The sequence below is a fragment of the Aquarana catesbeiana genome, linkage group LG04 (genome assembly GCF_042186555.1).
Source record: "Aquarana catesbeiana isolate 2022-GZ linkage group LG04, ASM4218655v1, whole genome shotgun sequence".
In the NCBI taxonomy this organism is placed as follows: domain Eukaryota; kingdom Metazoa; phylum Chordata; class Amphibia; order Anura; family Ranidae; genus Aquarana; species Aquarana catesbeiana.
This window is the reverse complement of record NC_133327.1, coordinates 269,871,092-269,893,413: the sequence shown is the minus strand read 5'-3', so window position 1 is coordinate 269,893,413 and position 22,322 is coordinate 269,871,092. Positions and strand designations below refer to the sequence as shown.

Sequence of the window (22,322 nt, the reverse complement as noted above, 5' to 3'; positions counted from 1 at the left end):
TGTGCCCCCCCATGTTACGTACTGTCTGACCAGTGGCGTAGTGTAGGGGGTGCGAGGTGGGCAGTGGCACTGGGTGCAACATTTGGGGGGGCAAAATCCCGCGCCTGTGTATGTGTCACCCTCATCTTCATCTTCCTAATTTCCTGTGACCCCACGCTCCGGTCGCCATGTTAAGGCCTGTGATTGGGCAAAAGGGGTCATGTGCAGCGGCGGGGCTGGCCTGTTCTGCAGTCTGGCAGTATGACAAGCGGCGGCGCAGAGCAAGAGCGGATGAAAGAAGATAAGGTAAGAGACCCCCTCGTAAGTTTTGTTGCTGGCCCGGGGGGGTAGATATGGTCTGGGGAGCGGGAGCAGCCAGAAAGTCAGTGGATAGTGTATTGTGTAGTGTAGTATATTGTGTAGTGTAATGTGTGTAGTGGTCAGTGTGTAGTGGTCAGTGTGTAGTGATCAGTGTGTAGTGTAGTGGTCAGTGTGTAGTGGTCATTGTGTAGTGTAGTGGTCAGTGTGTAGTGTAGTGGTGTGTAGTGTAGTGGTCAGTGTGCAGTCTAGTGGTCGGTGTGTAGTGGTCAGTGTGTAGTTGTCAGTGTGTAGTGTAGTGGTCAGTGTGTAGTGGTCAGTGTGTAGTGTAGTGGTCAGTGTGTAGTGGTCAGTGTGTAGTGTAGTGGTCAGCAGAACCCACATGCCATTTTCGGGTCCCAGCAGGACCCATAGGCTATTGTCCGCTCCCACCATAAGGCAGTGATGGTGGACCTTGACACCCCAGATATTTTGGAACTACATTTTCCATGATCAACTACACTGCAGAGTGCATGAGCATCATGGTAAATGTAGTTCCAAAACATCTGGGGTGCCAGTGGCGTAGTGTAGGGGGTGCGAGGGGGGCCGTGGCACTGGGTGCAACATTTGGGGGGGCGAAATCCCACGCCTGTGTATGTGTCACCCTCGTCTTCATCTTCCTAATTTCCATTTCCTGTGACCCTGCGCTCCGGCCGCCATGTTAAGGCCTGTGATTGGGCGAAAGGGGTCATGTGCAGCGGGTGGGGCTGGCCTGTTCTCAATTGCGGGTGAGCAGGGCTGGCCTGAAGGCCGAAGGAGCTGTAGCCGCTTTCTCCTCCTTGGATCCTAGATCATGTCCCCGTTGGGGGAAGGCAGTCTGGCAGTATGACAGAGGAAGAGCGGATGAAAGAAGATAAGGTAAGAAACCCCCTCGTAAGTTTTGTTGCTGGCCCAGGGGGGTAGATATGGTCTGGGGAGCGGGAGCAGCCAGAAAGTCAGTGGATAGTGTATTGTGTAGTATAGTGTATTGTGTAGTGTATTGTGTGTAGTGATCAGTGTGTAGTGTAGTGGTCAGTGTGTAGTGGTCAGTGTGTAGTGTAGTGGTCAGTGTGTAGTGTAGTGGTGTGTAGTGTAGTGTAGTGGTCAGTGTGTAGTGTAGTGGTCAGTGTGCAGTGTAGTGGTCAGTGTGTAGTGGTCAGTGTGTAGTGTAGTGATCAGTGTGTAGTGTAGTGGTCAGTGTGTAGTTGTCATTGTGTAGTATAGTGGTCAGTGTGTAGTGGTCAGTGTGTAGTGTAGTGGTCAGTGTGTAGTGTAGTGGTCAGCAGGACCCACATGCCATGGTCGGCTCCCAGCAGGACCCACAGATCAGTGGCCAGCAGGACCCATAGGCTATTGTCTGCTCCCAGCAGGACCCACAGGTCAGTGCCCAGCAGGACCCACAGGTCAGTGGCCAGCAGGACCCACACGTCAGTGGCCAGCTCCCAGCAAGACCCACAGGTCAGTGGCCAGCAGGACCCACAGGTCCACAGCTTGTGGGTCCTGCTGGGAGCTGGCCACTGACCTGTGGCAGGAGATATTTGTAGAAAAAAATAAGAAAAAACTGCGCTATAAGGTATTAGGATGTGAAAAATATCAGTGAAAAAAGCAGCAATTCTAACAATAAACATCAATTGTAAATGCAAATAATAGAGAAAAGAGAATCGCGCTAAATAAGTGTAAAATATTGCATACGTTAAGCAGTGGCAGAATTAGAAAATCAATTAATACATAAAGTATATGTGAAAAATAAATCCTTGTGACGACTACATGTAGTCCAAAAAATATTACATCAACTGAGATAAAAAAGTGACTAAAGATCACCCATAAATCATTATGCAAAAAAGTCCAAGTGATTAATAACTGTTCATCTGTGAGAACCAGAAAAGATCCACCACCAGGAATAGAAGGGGTCACTCCTTACCGGATGGCCACGATCCCCCACTACAGAGGATCATAGCTGGCAGGTACACCTTAACACTGGCAGTGGGAACTCATATCAGCATCCGCTAGGGGTCATCACACCATCAACATCAACAGCAAGCTCGTGGCATTCTAAATGCTGTAACTTTCATTGTTGAGTCCATTTCAGTGTAGAACTTTAGGACAGGTATGGTGGAGGATCAGTGAACAATGGACTTTCACAATGGTTGGATATCACACAGGACAGATACCACACTCCCCAGTCTACACAAACACCGAACTGCGAACCAAAGGACCCAAAGGTCAGTGGCCAGCAGGACCCACAGGTCAGTGGCCAGCTCCCAGCAAGACCCACAGGTCAGTGGCCAGCAGGACCCACAGGTCCACAGCTTGTGGGTCCTGCTGGGAGCTGGCCACTGACCTGTGGGTCCTGCTGGCCACCAACCTGTGGGCCCTGCTGGCCACTGACCTTTGGGTCCTGCTGGCCACTAGCCTAGGGTGACCAGAAGTCCCCAGAACCGCCGGATTACAAATATCTCCTGCTTACACAGCACGGCCACTGTGTGCAGTATATCATAGGAGCCCATCTAGGAGGAGGTACTTCGTATGACAGCGGCCACCAGGTAAGTGGGAGATCAGACAGGGCCCCAGTGCACTGTATTGCCCGGGGGCCTATAATGCTCTTAAGATGGCACTGGCGTGCACAACACATTTCAAAGGCTCCGCCTCCTTTTCCAAGCACAACACAAAAATTAAGGGAAACTGCTTTTATACAAGCAGATAGAAGCTGGCAATTACATTTAAACAGTGCAGGGTGGGAGCAGAGTGGGAGCCAATGATAGAATGACAGTTCGAGCTCAATGATCAGGCCAGTGGGACTAGTGATTAAACCAGGGGCAAACAAAAAACAAAAAAAAAAAATGCAGTGGTGAATTAACACGGCTGAGGCAGCAAAATGCATAAAACTTTTATAAAAAACGTATATGAAAAACGAGAAGACAATTCAATATAAAAAAATATATATAAAAATAAAAGAAGAAGTTGCTGATTGCCGCCGTTACTAGTATAAAAAAAATAATAATTCCGGTGTGTATATATATATATATATATATATATATATATATATATATAGTTACATAGTTATACATAGTTTGTAGACACTATAACTTTAAAAATACACTTATTGGGATTTTTTTTAATCAAAAATATGTAGCAGAATACATATTGGTCTACATTTATGAAGAAATTAGATTTAAAAAAAAATCTTATTGGATATAATTTATAGCAGAAAGTAAAAAATATTGTTTTTTTTTTGTTTTTTTTTTAATTATTGGTCTTTTTTCATTTAAAGTACACAAAAAAAAAACCCTGAGGTGATCAAATACCACCAAAAGAAAGCACTATTTGTGTGAAAAAAAATTATATAAATTTCATTTGGGTACAGCGTTGCATGACCGCTCAATTGTCAGTTATCTTCCAGAGTGGTTAATCTCCTTGAGATGATGGCAGCTGCTGAAGTGTAGAAAGGAATTGTCAGAGGCTGGTTTAAAATGTGTATTGGAAACTATCTTGCCATTGTTGTGGCTCAGCTCTAAATCAAGAAATACCAGGGAAGTCTCATCCCAAACATGTGTGAAGGAAAGGCCGAAGGTTTTGGAAATACATTTTCCATGATCAACTACACTGCAGTATAGTTGAGCATCATGGGAAATGTAGTTCCAAAAAATCTGGGGTGCCAAGGTTCGCCATCACTGGCCTAAGGCATTGTTGTTGCAATATTAAACAAATGAATTTACGTCTGCTGGGGGACCATCCCAAATAATGATCATGCCATAAATATATCTGCCATAGAATGCAAAAGGATTGTTCCATCAGATACAGGTCTCTTCCTACAAAACCCATGGTGAAGTTGACGTAGCTGGGCCAATTGCTCCAATTTTACACTGCTGCATTATCAGCAGCCTCTTAATACTATATAGTTCTATTAGGAGAACAATACAGGAAGCTAAATATTTTTTTTGTTTCCCCATTTAATATAGGATAAGCAATAGCTTAGTTGGTTAGAGATAAAGATGTTGCTTAGTTTAAATAAAAAAGGTCATTTCTGAAGATTAATTTCCCCCCCTGGACTTCTTGAAGAAGGTGTCAGGGTTCTGTCTATTAATATAGTGGGTGGTCATGCATCATTAAGGTGTGCTTTGATATGTGGGATGAGGCTTTTATTCTCGGCTGACTTTGCCCTGCACATGCTCAATTTAGTCTGCTACATGTGTGCCTTGCATCTTTGTGATGCAAACAATATGTCCGCACATGCACCAAACTTATTGCTATATCCCACCAAGCATCCTTTGATTAAAAACTGAAGGCGCTGGGCAAAAAATTGTTGGCTAGTTTGGGTATTTTGACTGCTCATAGCCATTACCCCCCGCCTCCAGTGCACTGAAGAAAACACTTGCAATAGATGTGCATTTGCCACTACTGCACCTAACGTGCCCGCTTGCACCACCACTGCATCCACACCCACTCTTGCACTCACCAGTGCAATGATTCACACTTTTGTATTCAGCTCCACTTTTGCTAGTTCTTAATGGGAGATTATAGAATCTCCTAAGCATGTTATTTAGATGATTTGTGTGTTTTCACACATTTTTTTGCAAGGTAGTGCCCAGCTTCCCATACCATTTTTTACAGTAATTTTCCTATTAGACCTAAAAAGAAGCCAGGATTTAACACCAATATTTGCCACCCATACCCTTTAATAGGATTTGCCTCCCAAATCAAAGAAGCAGATTTGCTCATCTCTACACAACATTACTTTTTGACCTTTACAGAAACAGGCTGATTTACATTTAGACAAAACAGATAAAGTATACTTAAAGTTTGTCTTTGTTTTGTGCATATCTATATCTCTATGTTGCCTGCTCTTTGTAATGTACACAGCCCTTTCGCCTACCTTTAATGCACGCTGTTATCAATGTACATCCTGTGCCGAAATATAAGCACTGTACTTGGCAATGTCATAGGTCACCCATTTACTGTAATCTTTCTTCTATGTGTGATGCACACAGCTAAAAGCTTGGACCTAGTAAAATATAGGGGTGAGATCTATTGCATCAGCAACAAACAAATGGATGTATGTTGAACAAAAACCTCTTAACATCCATATTTTAGTCATGCACCTGACATGTAATACTTAGCACCCCCTCCTCCCAACCACTACCACCACCATCTCAACTATTCTAATGAATAAAAGCGATTGGTTCACATCATACAACTACAAAGGGGCTCTCAAATGTGCAGTAATAGCTACATATTTACCCACATAGATATACAGATGGCTTCCACCACATTTAACCCTTTCCTCTTTTTTTTTTATAATCAATATTTATTGAATTTTCAGACAGTCATATACAGTATGGAAAAGAAAAACCAAAGCATTACAAAATAACCACATAGAGAAAAAATTAAGACACTAAGAAAAAGTGACAAGATCTGGCAGTGGATAGTGAAACTGAACAATTCTATACGAAACACAGGCAGTATAGTTATATGGGGATATACATAATCCTTGCACGCATATAATAATAACCAGAGGACAGCTTTGACTCAGCTGTCTTTTGTGCATTGTTATCTGGGAACTGTGCAATAAAAACTCCCTGTAATTTGCACTGAAAAAGACTAGACCTGCACTGGTGTGTGTGTGTGTTACATCGCAGGACACTGGGCACTGACACTGCACCATCCTAGTAGAACAAAATGAGTATCCCCAGATACAAAATAGGAAACTAGACCCCTGACCAACCAGAATCAGGAAAGAGACGAAAAAAAAGAAGAAGAAAACTAGAATATGTCAAAACTACAACCAGTCTCAAAAGCACTTGGGAGTGGACCTCCCGTCCTTGGGAGTGCAATCAGTAAATCCCAGCAAAAAATTACTGGTCAGCTTATAGCCAGGCCAGCAGTAAAATCCTGTGATACTCCCTTCCGGCTATATATTGTACAAGCATGGTCACATATTTGGTGCAGCTAGGGTGACTGTGACCCAGTAGACTCGTCCATTTCCAGAGTACAATCCATCCAGACCAGATGTCTAAGAATTGCCGTTCGTTATTCTGACTATTATAAACTCATGTCTCTGCCTCCATTATCATCTCTACCTCCTTGTGCCAATCCTCCAGTGTGGGGCAAGTACTCTGCCTCCAGTACCTAGGAATAAGGCAATTGGCTGCATTCAGTAAATGTGGAGTGACACTGCGTTGTATGATTTTATAGAAGTAACGAAGCGGGGTAAACTCAATGGGTTTGGGAGTGTTTTTTTGTATTCATGGCAAAATATCTTGACAAAATTTTAGAATTTTAGGACAAGTCCACCACAAATGTAGGTAAGTGCCCTCTTGTGGACATCCTCTCCAGCACTTAAAGTCCACTCTCGGGAAGATTTTTGCCAATTAGTGGGGCGTTCGGTACCACCAAGAAAGGAACTTGTAGCAGGATTCCTGGGTTTTGGTACTAATCGATGAGACGTGGGAAAGCTTAATTATTTTTTGCAGTACATGTAACCCTTTCTGGTCTTGCAACCAGTTCCAACCTTCTCTGAAAACTGCACTGCTGCAATCACTATAGCAACTGACACCAGAAATAGTGCAGTTTGCTTTTTAGGGTTTACTCAATGGACAGAATGTATATTTGTCGGGGCCATGCTGGCTTTGGCAGCCAAGCTTTTAGCTTTGGATTACAGAGCTTAAAAGGGAATGTATACGGATTTAAAACACTTAAAAAAACATTTTAAAAAAAATGTAAACAAAATGTTTGTTGACACAGATAAAATGTACTTTTTAACTGTATCAGTTACATATTTTAATAAAATAAGTATGCCTATGGTGTCTACATACTCTGTCCCTTGCAGAAGTCCAACTTTGAAGCATCCTGGACAATTGGATTTGCAAACATTCCCACTTTTCTTTCCTGTTAATATAGAGGAAGGAAGATGAGGGGGCATGTCTCTAGTTTTGATAATGATATCAGAACTAGAGAACTCCTAGAACCCCTAGAAAACCCCTAAAGAACTAGAGAATCCCTGCCTCTACTTTCGGCCAACAAAATAGCAACCTACATCATTTAAGTAGAGACACAAGGGAGCAAAAGCTGGAGTCATGTGCTTAACCTAAATATACTGATGATGTTGCAAAACTGGAAGGTAAGCATACCATGCAGAAAGTGCATCATTACTTTATCAACTCAAAAAAGAAAGTAAATTGTAGGATTGGCACCAACCAACCAAGATTCCATTGATCAGTTTACTTCTGGTCTTGTTTGATGCCTCCTCCAAAATGGCAATGGTGGAGGTAAGATCCAGGAAAGAGAAGCGGGTAGACGTTTGACATTACAGGATCATGTCAACATATGTTATGAGCAAAATGATGCCCCAGAGGTTTGTTACATTTTTTAGGGGAATAAAATATAAAATAGCGATAAGCAATTATTTCATGCCTACTAATGTTCTTTTTTTTAAATTTTGAAATGAACCATTTTTGAAGATTTTACACATCTGCACATGTGGCAACAAAGTCAATACAACCCATTATCTTTATAATGTAAAAAGCATCCTCCAGCTGTGTAGCCTGTAAATGACTAGTGCAGCACCCAAATCCCCTGTGCAGGCAGCCACCACAGAAATAACCTGGGACAGGCAGCACACTTAGTGATGACATGGGGCATGTTTTAAAATATAACAATGGAAGAAATGGCTGTAAACCATTAAAGGAAAAGTACAGCCAAAGCTTATTTGGCTGCACTTCTCCTGTGGATTACAGGAGTGCAGTTTGTTCTGCACTCATGTAACCTGTTTCAGCAGATAGCATGTTAAAGCCCGCTGTCCACTGACGTCACAGAGCCGGTCCAGGCTGAGGAAAGATCGTGACCATATGATCAGGATCCACCCACATGCCTGAAGGAACACAGCAGCACCTTGCTCAGCCTCTCAGCGAGCTGCTGAGAGGCTGAGCTGGCTGCTCCCATCCCCTCCACAGCCCAGCACTCCAGTGAGCGCTGGAGTGGCAGAGCAAAGAGCTGGTGACTGACAGTCACCAACTCTCTGCTCAGGGAGCTGTGAGAACCAAGCAATCATCGGTGTTTGATCGCTCAATTCTCAGCCTTAAGCCTAGTACACATGGGCCAAATGTTGGCCAACATCGACTGGTTCAATAGAAACTGGCCGACATACGGCCCGTGTGTACGGCAGCCAGGCTGCCTTTTGTCAAAGGCTCATGTCTGAAGAAGGTCTGCCGACCAGCTATGGATCAGCGCTCTCAATCAATGGCTGAATGGAGTGTTCTGGCGGGCAGACTGTCCTTCTGTCAGAACACAATAGCTCAGCAGGGGAGATCACTATACTAACATCACATTGTTAGTACAGTGGCTCTGACCTGAGCTGTCAGGTTATTTTTTTCGTTCAGCCCGCTGGGATGAATGAAAGAAAAAACACAGTAGTGTGTATGAGGCTTTAGAGTCGGCGGGGGACAGATGCAGCATCGATGCTGCATCCACCTAGGTAAGAATGATTCTAAAATAAAAACAATTCCCATACTTCTCTTAAAGCTGTCACTATCTCCAGAAATGATTTAACAGATTAGCTACAAAAAGCATTACAGTAAAACCTTGGATTGAGAGTAACTTGGTTTGAGAGCGTTTTGCAAAACAAGCAAAATTTTTAAATAAATTTTGACTTGATATACAAGTAGCGTAATGTCACAATGGAGTGTAAAAGAGAAGAGAGGCGCCTCTAAGTGTAGCAATGCGGTTACATTTAATGAAGGTACAACATTTAGCAACTCATATGGTTGATCATTAAAAGAGGCACATCTAAGTATGCAGGCATCTGGGGTGTTGCTAAATGTTGTACCTTCATTAAATGTAACCGCATTGCTACACTTAAAGGCGCCTCTCATCTCTTTTACACTCTGTAGCTCCTGCTGGATTTTGCTTCTAATCCCCTTTGTGGAGGCTGCCATTTGTGGATGGACATTTTATGGTTACATAACCTGGTCACATTGCTATAATCTTTTTATATGGACTTTAAACTGAAGGACTTATGAATAAATGGCTGTGGAACAAATGAGTTTCCATTATTTCTTATGGTGAAATTTGCTTTGATATACAAGTGCTTTGAATTACAAACATGTTTCTGGTACGAAATTAAGCTCGCAATCCAAGGTTTTACTGTATAACAATTTTACTCAGCCTTTACATTATAAAAGTTATCAACAAAAATTAAATAATGGAAGGGCATAATGGATAAACTAATCCGACCAGCAACAGGAAAATGGTTTCAATTCAGAATTGTTTTCCCTCTTTCTTTTGTAGCCCTCTTTCACCTTCTATAATTTGTTCTGTCATCCTGTTTCCAAGTTTTCAGGTTTCTGACACCTGAACAATGGTCTGAAAACTGAACAGAACATTCTAAAATCTGTCAGGGAACAAAACCAGGACACCTACCTTTGACAAGGGGTTATTTCTGTGTCTTTCTTTTTTAGTTCATTTATTCTTAACATAGTACAAATAAATGTACCTCAAACCTGTCAAACATGTCTAGCTGTTCACAGTGGTAAGGCATAATTTTCCTGTCCAAAATGGCATAACCTTAAAGCAATATTAAACCCCAAAACAAAAATATAATATATTACAGTTTACCAATTCATAATGTGGCAGCTGCATTAGCTTTCTTTTTGGCTTTTTTTACTTTATGATCACATGGTGATTTGGTCAATAATACACTTCCGGTCTTAGGTTCTCTCCACTCTGGGTGCAGGAGCAATGGGGACACCCTTGGACAGCAGCATTGTCAACATGGGTTGACAATAGTGTTAGATGCACTAGCAAATTTAAAGTCGAACTCCAGCCAACACACTCTAGGCAGTTAAAGCAACAGTTTCTTTCTTCCTTTTGGGATAAAGGTTTTATATAAAAGCTAAGTGTAGACTGCTGCACTTTCATCACTCCTTGGATACAAGGAGATAATGGAAAAAAATGTGAAAATGTAAAAGGTTGCGTTGTGTCATAAAAAAAGAAATATACTGTAGCACACACGGTGTATCAACTAGTGGTAAATAAAGAGTTCAATAAACAAGTGTCCATGTGTTTAAAAAATTACTGACAGGCGGTCTGTTTTCATTCGATCTCCATAGAGGACAGTGGGGCTTTAACCAATGCTGTATGCTGGCCTAGGCTGAAAAGGCCAAGGCCTAGGGCAGCACTTTGCAGGGGGGCAGCACGGAAAGAGTCCCCGCTGGCTTGCGCTACACTGTTATGCCCCGTACACACGGTCAGACTTTGTTCGGACATTCCGACAACAAAATCCTAGGATTTTTTCCGACGGATGTTGGCTCAAACTTGTCTTGCATACATATGGTCACACAAAGTTGTCGGAAAATCTGATCATTCTGAACGCGGTGACGTAAAACATGTACGTCGGACTATAAACGGGGCAGTGGCCAATAGCTTTCATCTCTTTATTTATTCTGAGCATGCATGGCACTTTGTCCGTCGGATTTGTGTACACACGATCGGAATTTCCGACAACGGATTTTGTTGTCGGAAAATTTTATATCCTGCTCTCAAACTTTGTGTGTCGGAAAATCCGATGGAAAATGTGTGATGGAGCCTACACACGATAGGAATTTCCGACAACAAGGTCCTATCACACATTTTCCATCGGAAAATCCGACCGTGTGTACGGGGCATTAGTATAGCGCCAGTCTTATGGGGTGGACTGGGCTGATAGGCAAATTAGTCTAGTGCTCCCATAAAGCGGCCGCACTGCTTCTGGTATGCAGGCGGCAATCCGCAACTGTTGGGGGGGGGGGGGCGCTTCTAATTTTGCCTGTCCTATCATCCTGGATCACAAACCTTCCTCACTGTGCTATTTGTTTTCTGCTGCACCATTGGCATGGTTATATCTTCTTAGTCCTCTCCATAAAATTATCAGAAATTTGTGCTTAAGTAGAACTATTGGCAACACTTTTTCTTTTTTCATTTTGGAGTAAGGGAGGGTTATAGCCCCTGTCAGTTTATTTTTTACAATCCCTGTCCCATTGCAGAGACTTTCTGCCCCATAGCAAAACAGGAAGTTAGAGGAAATCTATGCAAATTTACGGGAATCCATTTCCCCCATCAGGCCCTCAGAACTAGTGTCTCCACTCGAAAATTTCAGAGCAGGTCTTAAACAGCAAGGGGTGTGGCATTGACAGGTAGGGGTGGGTCATATTTAAATTAGGGGGTACACAAGCTTAGTCAGGGCTAGGGCAGCACAAAACCTAAATACACTACTGACTTTAACTGCTGAGCAAAACGGAGTCCGTATATGGACAAGCCCGTGCGAAAGGGATCTAAGTGATCATGACATGTTACATGTTACTCCTGCCCAGTGGCGGAACTACGGCCATAGCAAGCCACTCGGGCGCTATGGGGCCCGCAGCCGAGTGGGGCCCGCGGGGAAGATGAGGAATGCATACTGCGGGGGGACGAGCACCGCTCGCACGGTCCCCCAGCCAGGAGAAGTGAGGAGAGGAAGAGGCAAGCTGTCCGTACAAGCAGAGAGCTGTAATAGCTTTCATTAGAATTTCCTGTGTTCCCGGGGCTCACCGTCACATAGCCACACCTCTTGGCTCGGTGCCTTTGATAGACAGAACACCGGTCCAATGCGGGACATGTGATGTCATCAAAGGCGCCGGGCCAAGAGGTGGGGCTATGTGATGGTGAGCCCTGGGAACACAGGAAATTCAAATGAAAGCTATTACAGCTCTCTGCTTGTACAGACAGCTCGCCTCTTCCTCTCCTCACTTCCCCTGGCTGGGGGACTGTGGGGGCGGTGCTCATCCCCCCCACTCTGAGGCAGCCCTACGCTCGCCAACAGCCATTTGAGGGCTGCAGTATGCATTCCTCATCCTCCCTGTTACTTCCGCCACTGGCTCGCCTCTTCCTCTGCACAGGTGAGGCTGCTTTGTGCATGGGTCACGCTGCATTGGGCACAGTTGAGGCAGTATTGGGCACAGGTGAGGCTGCATTGGGCACAGGCAGGTCACGCTGCTTTGGGCACAGGTAGGTCACGCTGCATTGGGCACAGGTCATGCTGCATTGGGCACAGGTGGGCACAGGTGAGGCAGTATTGGGCACAGGTGAGGATGTATTGGGCACGGGCAGGCCACGCTGCATTGGGAACAGGCAGGCCACATTGGGCACAGGTGAGGCTGTATTGGGCACAGGTGAAGCTGCATTGGGCACAGGCAGGTCACGCTGCATTGGGCACTGGAGAGGCTGCATTGGGCACAGGTGGGGCTGCATTGGGCACAGGTGAGGCTGTATTGGGCACAGGCCACGCTGCATTGGGCACAAGTGGGCACAGGTGAGGCAGTATTGGGCACAGGTGAGGCTGTATTAGGCATGGGCAGGCCATGCTGCATTGGGAACAGGCAGGCCACATTGGGCACTGGTCACACTGCACTGGGCACAGGTGAGGATGATTGAAGCACTAACACCAGGTGTTTGGAGTATCTTTATCTGTTGATTGTTAAACTTTCTGGAATACATATATTGCTATTGTGGTGTAGGACTTGGGCCTGTTGTCCCTTCATCCCTTCTCTCTCCTTCCCTCCCTTTCTTTCTTTCCTTCCTCCATCCCTCATTCATCTCAGACTCGAACCACACCCCCTTTCAGCCACGCCCATTAAGCCATGCCCACTATTTAATTTAAGCCCCGCTATTTTTTTGTAGGAGGGGGAGTTGTTTGCGGGGGGGGGGCATACAACATTTTCCTATGGGGCCCTGTGATTTCTAGTTACGCCCCTGCTCCTGCCCCTGCTTTTGATCAATGTGGCACATGTATGAAATATCAGCAGGAGCAACAGTTTTTGTGCTTTCTCCTGATTTAGGTCACAGTGATGTGACTTTTTGCACTCAACACAACTCTGGAATAGGGAGACAGATTGCAGCTGAACAGAGAAACTGACACTTCATTTGTGTGTCAGACCGAGACCATTTTTTAAAAAAAAGTCTACATCAGAGGGCAAAGATATTTTTATACAAATAATAAGCTTTTTGTGAATTATATTTTCAACTCTCTCTCAAATTAAACAAATCCCTGCAATTTGTTAGCAGGTGTAACTGTGCAGTGCAGAGGAAACTGAACTGTGTACTTAGCAAATGCAAGTAGAAAGATAGAGCTTTTGGTGCACTACAGAGATGTCAGGTCTGTGTACTTTCAGAAGCATAAAGTGTTGTGTCGCTTAGAGAGATATCTGTGGGTGATGAAGCTAAAGTATGCACAGGAGATGGTAGACAGAGGATGAGCTGGAAAGGTAGAGATGATGGAGAGAAAACAGACTTGTGTACTTTACAGACAGAGCTGTGTATATAAGTAAGGGGCCTAGTACAAATAAGACACTAAAAATCCTTTTGACAGCAATATACGACCTTTTATGTGAAATTATGGTTATACTTTAAGTGGAATTATACTGGTTTGTATATTTTTTCATTATATTCAAAGATTTAAAAAAAATCAAAAATATGATTTATTTATTTTTCTTGAAGGTTGAATATTGCATGTGAACATTATGCAGTCTTCTTTCCAGCCAGCAGGCACAGTTTTTTGCTCCTTTTCATGTTTTCCCCTTCCTGCTTTGTTGTAAAAAGCCTCTTCGAGGTTTAAATAAAATATACAACTGCATCCTTTTTTGGTGCCTCTGAGGATTCAATCAAACAAAGACAGATAAAAAGCAGGGAGCTTCTTTTTCAAGAATAATAATGCTATAGTGAAATGGGAGAAGGAGCTGGGACAGCCTAAGCTGCTTTCGTACGGGGATAAAGCTCTAAAGCTGGCCATACACCGACCATTTCAGCAAGGACCGGATGAATTTCAATCAGTGTGTGGCAGTCCCCACTTGACAGAAGTCATTCATTTGTTTGACTTCTGTAGTTCAAATCAACGGCTGAACAAAAAAATACTAAGCGTGTATTGCCAGTTTTAAGCTAACATATAAAATGTCCATCTCTGCAAGATTCCAGGAGAAAAACTATAAGATCATATTTTGATAGCATAGGCTTCTAGATTGTCAGCTCTAACGAGCAGGCCCATCTGATTCCTCCTGTACAGTATTGAATTGTATTGTAACTGTACTGTCTGCCCTAACGTTGTAAAGCGCTACACAAACTGTATAATAATAATAATAATAATAGGTGTCCTGCAGACCTACGCACAATGGATCCATCATTTGCCGGATTTATGTTGAAGGCGTCTCAAAGAGGGTGGTGCAGTGACCCCCATTGTGAGCAAAAGCTCTTCTATTACACCCTTTTGGGACATACCGTAATTCTGAAACTCTATATTAAAATCATGGACACTGATAGGGTCAAACTTTTCTCTTCTAAGTTCATCACCTCTGTCTGCCCCCCCCCTTTTTTTTTTTTACTTGGTCCTTCTTGTTCTCCTATATTTCTATTATTTTTCCAGTCCTTTGTTGTTTCTTTTCTTTTCAGTTTTTTTAGAGACGAATGAATTGGACAGGCTTTATCAGTGATCAAATGGTCCTATGAAGCTTTTAGTTTTTTTTTATGTCAGTGACCTTTCTCATAATGCAACAGTGTTTTGTGAACATTTTCAAACAACATGGTCTTGTGAGTGGTTGCTTTATTGTGCTGTGATGACTGGGATTTCTTTAACAAATCAACTGATATGTATCACTAACAGTTTTCTCCCTTATTCAATTGCCTTTTTATTTCCTGCAAAGAGGAACTGCAGTCCGCTCACATAATTTGTAATAAAAACATCTTTGCCATTCTGAAACTTCCCTTCAACCACTTTGCATATTATTTTATATATACTGTGATTCTGTACTTGCCAAATATGCTGCAGAAATCTCCCTCCACTGAGTCTGGCTGCATCCATTTTAACCGTGGGCAGCTGAAGCTGCTGCCTGTTCACTTCCTGGATTTACAGAGACACACAGGGGCACACCACCAGCTCTGCAGCTCTCATCGGCCCTCTTATGACTCATCCCCCCTCGCTTCCTGGCAAACTCTCACAAGAATGAGAGAGAGAGCTGTGCATGATGTCATAAGCCTAGTCTTTTTTCCAAACAAGAAACAGGAAGTGGGTTGTATAAGGTATTTACTGACAGAAAAAAAATGTTTTACTATTCAAAGTTAAAACAGCAAGGGCAGAGGATTTAATAGATGGAAAGATGAAAACATGACTGAAGTTCCACTTTAAAAACGTAATAAACAGAGATTATAAATAAACTCAGGGAGCTTTCATTGTGCCACTGTGTCTTTGGCTATATAATAAGCATTCTGAAGGACTGAAAGTGAAATAGTTATATATATATATATATATATATATATATATATATATATATATATATATATACTGGGCTCTATGCCCTTGGAGGACCAGAGGGACATCACTTCCGTCTCTCGGACAGATAAACAGGATTTTTTTTCTTTAAAGGCAAAATGTTTCTCTTTTTTTTTGCCTTTAAAAGTAAATGAGAGATCTGAGTTCTTTTTGACCCCAGATCTCTCAATAAAGAGGACCTGTCATGCTTATTTCTAATACAACGAATGTTTACATTCCTTGCAATAGGAATAAAAGTGATAAAAGTAAAATAAATAAGACAAAGAAAATAAAAATATCAAGCTTCGAGCTTGCGCGCAGAAGCAGACGCATACGTAAGTCGCACCCGTATATGTAAACGGTGTTCCAACCACACATGTGAGGTATTGCCATGATCATTAGGGCGAGAGCAATAATCCTAGTACTAGACCTCCTCTGTAACTCTAAACAGGTAACCTATAAAAATGTTTAAATTGTTGTCTATGGAAATTTTTAAGTACCATAGTTTGTTGCCATTCCACGAGCCTGTGCAATTTTAAAGCATGACATGTTCGGTACCTTTTTACTTGGCGTAACAACATCTTTTACACTATACAAAAAAAAAAAAAAAATGTATTCATTAAAGTTAATTTTTTCCAAAAAAATGCACTTGAAAGACCACTGCGCAAATACAGTGTGCCATAAAATATGTCCGCCATTTTATTCTCGAGGGTCTTTGTTAAAAAGATTTACATATTGTTTGAGGGTTCTATGTGATTTTCTAGTAAAAAATACTGATTTTTACTTGTAAACAACAAATGTCATAAAAAGCCACGGTCAGCATGTGGTTATATATAGAGTGTTTGGGGAAAATACCATATTTTGGCCACTAGATGGAGCTACAAATCATAGAAAATTTCATATAATCCTCAGCTCCATATAGTAGCCACGGTGCAGTATTTTCCCAAATCACTCTATTTTTATGAATGAATAACACTTGACCTGTAGAGGAAATAGAAGGAGAATGTTCGATGTAGCCTATTCGCACAGAGCAAATGTAGCAGCCCTGGGTGAACAGTTACGCAAACTCACCCCAAGCCTCTAAAGAGCACCCTCTGGTGGTGGCCATGACTGGTTCTTTAACAACAAATGAATATAGAACAAGCCATACTGCCATCATAGTGACATTTTAAAGTACAAATGCATAATTTTGAGTGACAGTGTAATTTTAGAGCTAGTTTCAGAAGGTTAACAGCTGGGCTTAGGCTAGGGTTTGATTGGGACAGATGTGCCCCAAAATATTACATTTGGCATAAGGAATGGGACAAAGAGTTTTGTCCTCACAAACACCAATTTACAGAAGCAAGAGAACGACATACTAGGAGACTATAAAATAGATTGGCATGGACAGCAGCAGTGCTCACAAGTTGAAGATTTTATCTAATTGCTTACTAAAGGACAGACTACAGCACTTGGGAAGAGCAAGGACATGAATGACAACAACTTTTTACTATGGGGCTATATTCTTTAGGGCGAACAGACTTTTGCTGTCATTACCAGGAACCCATCTCCAATAGAACAGAAGCAGGATTGCTCTTGGTTATACAACCTTGTTTTCATACGTGCTGCTGAAGAACTTTATTGTAAGTAAATGCAGTTTTTGTTTGCTGGAGATGGGAGGCTTACACCAAGCTGCTTATGCATTTATACAATGATTTTTTCGTTAGGTTAGGAGAGATTATTATTGGTTTATACTTTGCAAAAACCCATTCATTATTCTTTTATTCTCAAATGCTGTACACACACTGCCAATATTAATGCAATGAAAAAATGTGTGCATTAAAATTCAAACAGTCTTATTCATTAGGGCAGGACAAAGAGCAAACAAAATGATATTGCGCAGTCAACTGTTCATTTTCCGTATTCAGATTAGTAATAATCCCAACTGCTATACCTGCATAAGTGTAAGTCTATTAAATCTAATGATGCCAGGTGGAGGTTTTGTCTCCTTGAAGGAAAAAATGCTACTTACATTTCTATTGGTATATTTTAGTTTGCTAGTGCATCTAACACTAACCTCACCCCAGATTGACAATGCTGCTGTCCAAAGGTGTCTCCTATGTTCCTCCTTTTAACGTGGAGACACCCTAGGACAGGAAGTACATTACCTGCTAACCAGGTGAAAATTAAAAAAAAAAAAAAAAACCTAGAAAAAAACAAATGCAACCACATTAAACTGTTTGCATGCATGAACAGTTTGGGCACAAATGTGATAAAGTCTCAGTGTATATGGCATATGATAGATCAGACTTCCTTGTAACACAGAGGATCCACAAAGGTGGAATATTTTGTCCGATTCGCTGTTCCTTTCCACTAATATGTGACTGAAACAACCACAAAAGATAACCTGGGTTTTAATGAAAGTTGAAAATTTAAATCCAATTCCCCCTGTTCTCCATAGACAATTTAGGGGAAAGTCTAAAGAAAAATGTTCTGCATGCTTCTAACCCATTTACTGCCCTGTTTGTTACATCAGATGAACTCCACAGTGATTGATGAATTTTGAACCTCTGCAAATGATTCACACTATACAAACTGTGCCTGCTTGGGAGATATTGGAGTATTCCTGCCAAAATGTGTGCCTGCCTCTTGTATCACAAAACACTCTTAGAAAAGGAAGCAGACGTTGTCTATGTGCATTGCGCCAGCTACTACAAAATGATTATACAGGTAGAGATTCAAGAAGCTGATTGGATCATTCACATTACATATTCCAAATACTAAGAAAGGACTAACTTGTACAAGAAAAATCCATTATTTCATAAACTGCACTTCAAATTTTAAAAAACCTGTTGTTCAGACAGTGCAGCACACATACATGTCACTGGTAATAACATGATTACAGTTACTGTATTATTTTTACCTTTTCAGTGATATTATGAGGAAAACAATAGCAAAACTGTAACAAAGTAAACATTCATAAGATGCGATGACTAGATGTTAACTTTAATGCAGACATTGCGTTTTTGTTTATTAACAGTCACTTTGCCTTTTACCCAGGCTTCTCTATTAGATTGTGTTTTCTCTCTTCATTTAAAGATAATTGGAAATATAAATTATTGTGGAAGTCATAATGAATCTATATTAGATTACTTTAGAAAATGCCTTTTCTTTTAGAACGTTTTATAAAAGCAACATGTATTAATTTAATTATCTGCTAGAACTCTTCCATTACAATAAAAATAATACAGTATATGCATATAGAAGTCACATACATACATTTATGTACAAGCCAAAGGTATCTATCTATCTATCTATCTATCTATCTATCTATCTATCTATCTATCTATCTATCTATCTATCTATCTATCTATCTATCTATCTAATCTATCTTCATTAACTGGAAGAAGACCTTATAACACAGCACATAATACAGCACTTCTGCAAAGGGAGATGTAGGAATATTCCTACCAAAATATAGAAAGTGCCTGGCACTTGTATCACAAAACACACTTAGAAAAGGAAGAAGACTTTATCTATGCCTATGTGCCTTGTGCTAGCTAATGTAAAATGATTATACAGGTACAGATGCCTTTCCTTTTAGAACTTTTTTGTATAGATTTTTTTATAATAGCAACATATGTTAGTTTAATTATCTGCTAGAACTTGTCCATTACAATACAAAAAATACAGTGTATATATGTAGAAGTCACAGATACACATTTATGTGCAAGTCAAAGACATGGACAATCTATCTATCTATCTATCTATCTATCTATCTATCTATCTATCTATCTATCTATCTATCTCTCTTTCCCTATATCTTCCTCTCTCTCTCTCTCTCTCTCTCTCTCTCTCTCTCTCTCTCTCTCTCTCTCCTACTATCTAGTTTCCATCTTTCTCCATCCCCTCCCCCTATATTTCTTTCTATCCTCTATCTAGGTTTCTCTCTCCCCCTCTCTCTCTCTCTATCCCTCTAACTAGCTTTCTCTGTTTCTCTCTACCCCCCCCCCACACACACACACACACACTCTCTATCTCCCTCTTTCTTTTGCTCTCTCCACTCTCTCCCTCCTATCTCTCCCTCTCTCTCTCTCTCCTATTTCTCCATATCTCTCTCTCTCTCTCTCTCCCCCTCTCATTTATCCCTCTATCTTATTTTCTCCCCCCTATTTCTTCCTGTATCTCTCTCCCCTATCCCCCCCTCTCTCGCTCTCATCTCTCCCTCTATCTTTCTTTCTCTCTCCTATTTCTCTCTCTCTCTCTCTCTCTCTCTCTCTCTCTCTCTCTCTCTCTCTCTCTCTCTCTCTCTCTCTCCTATTTCTCCCTCTCTTTCTCTCTGTCCTATTTCTCCCCCTGTCTCTCTATTTCTTCTATTTCCTATTTCTCCCTCTATCTCTCTTTCTCCCTATCTCTCTCCTCTCTCTCTCTCTCTCTCGCTCTCTCTCTCCCTATCCTACTATCTAGTTTCCATCTTTCTCCATCCCCTCCCCCTATATTTCTTTCTATCCTCTATCTAGGTTTCTCTCCCCCCCTCTCTCTCTCTCCCTCTCTCTCTCTATCCCTCTAACTAGCTTTCTATGTTTCTCTCTACCTCCCCCCCCACACACACACGCTATCTCCCTCTTTCTTTTGCTCTCTCCCTCCTATCTCTCCCTCTCCTATTTCTCCATCTCTCTCTCTCTCTCTCTCTCCCCTCTCTCTCATTTATCCCTCTATCTTATTTTCTCCCCCCTATTTCTCCCTGTATCTCTTTCCCCTACCCCCCCCTCTCTCTCTCATCTCTCCCTCTATCTTTCTTTCTCTCCTATTTCTCCCCCCTCTCTCTCTCTCTCCTATTTCTCTCTCCCCCCTCTCTCTCCTCTCTCTCTCTCTCTCTCTCTCTCTCTCTTTCTCTCTCTCGACTCTCACACATTTCTGGACAGAGAACTTTATTACAAACACAGAACTCTCTCCCTCTCTCTCCTATTTCTCTCTATCTCTCTCTCTCTCTCTCTCTCTCTCTCACCCTCTCTCTCTCCTATTTATCTCTCTCTCACCCTCTCTCTCCTATTTATCTCTCTCTCTCTCTCACCCTCTCTCTCCTATTTCTCTCTCTCTCTCACCCTCCCTCTCCTATCTCTCTCTCTTTCTCTCTCTCACCCTCTCTCTCCTATTTCTCTCTCTCTCTCTCTCTCTCTCTCACCCTCTCTCTCCTATTTCTCTCTCTCTCTCTCACCCTCTCTCTCATATTTATCTCTCTCTCTCTCTCTCACCCTCCCTCTCCTATATCTCTCTCTTTCTCTCTCTCACCCTCTCTCTCCTATTTCTCTCTCTCTCTCTCTCTCTCTCTCTCTCTCTCTCTCTCTCTCACCCTCTCTCTCCTATTTCTCTCTCTCTCTCTCACCCTCTCTCTCATATTTATCTCTCTCTCTCTCTCTCTCACCCTCCCTCTCCTATATCTCTCTCTTTCTCTCTCTCACCCTCTCTCTCCTATTTCTCTCTCTCTCTCTCTCTCTCTCTCTCTCTCTCTCTCTCTCTCTCACCCTCTCTCTCCTATTTCTCAACTCCCTCTCTCTCTCTCTCTATCTCTCTCTCTCTCCTATCTCTCTCTCTAGACTCTCACACATTTCTGGACAGAGAACTTTATTATAAACACAGAACTCCCCCTCTCTCTCTCTCTCTCTCTCTCTCTCTCCCTCTCCTATTTCTCTCTCTCTCTCTCTCTCCTATTTCTCTCTCTCTCCCTCCCCCCTCTCTCTCTCTAGTACTTCTCTCCCTCCCTCTCTCTCCTATTTCTCTCTCTCTCCCTCTCTCTCTCTCTCTCTCTCTCTCTCTCTCTCTCTCTCTCTCTATCTCCCCTCTCTCTCTCTCTCTCTTTCTCTCTCTCCCCTATCTCTCTCTCTCTCCTTTTCTATCCCCCTCCCCACTCTCTTCCCCATCTTTCTCTCTCTCTCTCTCTCTCTCTCTCTCTCTCCCCCTCAATCTCTCTCTCTCTTTTTCTATCCCCCCTCCCCACTCTCTCCCTCTCCCTCTCCCTCTCTCTCTCTCGACTCTCACACATTTCTGGACAGAGAACTTTATTACAAACACAGAAATCCTTATTTTCTCCACTTCATACCATCTGCAGCAGAATGTAAAACAGCTGACTTTCATTGCACCACCTGTACAGTGCCATAACTGATATTTCAGATATTATGAAGTAACATTACTAGCAGAAATAAGAACATTTGCAGCACACTGAAGATTTTAAAGAAAAAGTCAATCAATGCAGTCTATTCTAAGCTGTAGGACAATTAGGAGTGACAAGTTTAGGAACCTTACCTGGGATAGTAGTCATGAATGATTCCTCAATGTTCTTCACATGCTTCATTCAGTGTGACTACACCTCAAGCTATAAACAGCTGGATGAGTGTGTCCACATCGTGCACAGACTGTGCCCATCGCTCAGCCTCTCCACCTATATACCAGAGCTCCAGCAGAGGGCGGTGCTGCGCTCCGAGGACAGCCCCAGTGAATGAGCTGGCTGCTGTGTGCCCTGTGTGCAGTCATTCAGTTGTGTGGGTGAGGAAAGCAGCATGTCAGGAGGAAGCTGCTTCTGTGCTCCATACAAAGTCAGTGCAGTGTTCATATACCTGTATGTATCAGTACACCTAGAATAGAGCTGTCTATGTGTTATCACCTATAGTGGTGTAACACTGCATGGGTAACAAAGGCACTCAATGTGCTGCCTAAATGAGAAATG

At 42.3% G+C, this 22,322-nt stretch overlaps 1 protein-coding gene across 1 annotated transcript in view; it reads right to left on the bottom strand.

Annotated features, from left to right (window-relative positions):
- NMUR1 (neuromedin U receptor 1) overlaps nucleotides 1-22,082 on the bottom strand; it is a 129,487-nt gene extending 107,405 nt beyond the window's left edge. The window contains exon 1 of the mRNA XM_073626509.1: nucleotides 21,902-22,082. The gene's annotated coding sequence lies outside the window, so the exon portion shown is untranslated. The remainder of the gene's footprint in view (nucleotides 1-21,901) is intronic.
- Nucleotides 22,083-22,322: the final 240 nt, after the last annotated feature.